A 1,994-nucleotide genomic window follows, 5' to 3' on the forward strand; every position below is an offset into this window, starting at 1 on the left:
CCAAGAGAAAGTGTCACACTTGGTGTGCTACTTACTTTTCTATACAATGTATTTAGCAATACCACTTGTTTGTATAATCATAATGTCTTTGCTTCTTAGGCATGCAGTGTTATCTTTAACCAAGCTTGCTTAAATTCATGCATTACTTATATTGTGTTTCTTTTTGACATTCATGATTAATCACAATCCCAGCACCACTACTTCTACTTGTTGCTTGCTGGTAAAGCACACATTCTAAGATGGTGATTGGAGGGAGAAAATTTGCATGAAAGGATAACAAGGGTGAAGACAAGCTACAAAGGTTGTAAAGCTCTTTTTTTTCTCATTTACTCCCAGTATATTTAAATGCAATCATGAATGTCCTTTGCTTTGAAGTTCTCTGTTCTGTTCTATTTAGTTTCTTCTAGTAATAAGTATAATTCACTATTTATCATTGCACCTTCATCTTAAATCTGCTTGCACCCATTATACTTGAAGATGCATCAAAGAAATCATTCTTTTGAAAGAAAAGTGTTGAGGAATTTTATCAATTTTGAGGCAAGCTAAAGATTAAGAGAAATGGTCTGATTGTATGATTGAGCATTGAAGTTTCATGTTTGTGAAAACTTGTATGGGACCTCATAGACAGGAATTGAAGTTTGGAGAAGTATTATGGAAATTCTCAAAAATCTATTGATCCAAGAAGCAATAACAAAAGAAAACAAAAGAAAAAGAAAAACAAAGAATAAGTGCAAGGCTCTGAGCATCAATTACTAGGAAGAAAAAGGAGGATACAAAAACTCAAAGAGTTATTATCCTAGTTACATGCTTGTGGTGGATTTGTGTCAAAGAGAGAGGCCTGAGTGAGTAAATCCTAAGGGGTGCTTCATCACCCAATACCTTAACCCAACTGGGTTGGGAGTATTGATTGAAAACTTATCATAAAGGGCCGCTTTGAGACATGACACCTAGAGTCGAGGCCAAAATGAATAAGTGCTACTTCAAGGTGACAATCTATAAAGAGAACTCCATGATACCATCTGAATAACACACTTAAGATCTAAGACTTCCAATATGCAAGGACTAATGAGCGCTAGAACCCTTGCATAAGCATACAATTGGTGGTCGCACCCATTATCACTTAATTACTTCACTCACTAAGTGATGACTGGAATTCACTCACTAATAAATAAATTCGTTCCTTGGCAAGTGCACCAGAGTATCGTCAAGTAATAACCCACTAGGAGTGGGGTCGAATCCTATAGAGATTAAAGGATTAAGCAAACAATAGTTAATTGATTATCCTAGTTACACTTTTCAGATTGGAGTGAAGAGCAAACAGAAATATAAATGACATGAAAAGTAAAAGAAAGCAAATAAAGTACAGGAAAGTAAATAACAGAAATATAAAGTACAGGAAAGTAAAAGTGCTGGAAAGTAAAATGCAGAAAGTAAATAAAAGAAAGAAAAGATAAAATAAACATTGGGATCAAGAGATATTGCATTCTCCAGATTAATTGATTTCATCTCCTCTTCAATCATGCAACTCATTGACCTCTTGGCAATCATGATTGATTGAGCCTCAATCCCTTGGTGACTCAATCTCTCAAATCTTGATCAATAGCCAATTTCTTGGTCTAATTGCTCATGAGAAGAGATGAAGAATGGTCCCTAATTATACCACACACTTTCCTAGACCCAAATAATGGAGAGATTGTATGTCACTGTATCCCTTCCAAAACCCAAATCTATTCAAGTGTGAGAAAGAATTTCAAGCATGGTTTTATGTTTCCTCTTTCAAGGTTCCCATAAAACCCAATTACATTCAATCTCTTTTCCAAGATAATTGAATGCTAAGCTTGATGAACAAAATTCTTTCTAGTAAATCAAGAGAGATGAATAGAACAAGAAGAATAAAAGCAATTTAATCCATCAAATAACAATAGAGCTCTCTTTCCTAATGGAAAGAGTTAGTAATTCGTAACTAAAATATTTACAAAGTGAAAGTAAGAAAG

Source organism: Arachis hypogaea, chromosome 11 (assembly GCF_003086295.3).
Source record: "Arachis hypogaea cultivar Tifrunner chromosome 11, arahy.Tifrunner.gnm2.J5K5, whole genome shotgun sequence".
In the NCBI taxonomy this organism is placed as follows: domain Eukaryota; kingdom Viridiplantae; phylum Streptophyta; class Magnoliopsida; order Fabales; family Fabaceae; genus Arachis; species Arachis hypogaea.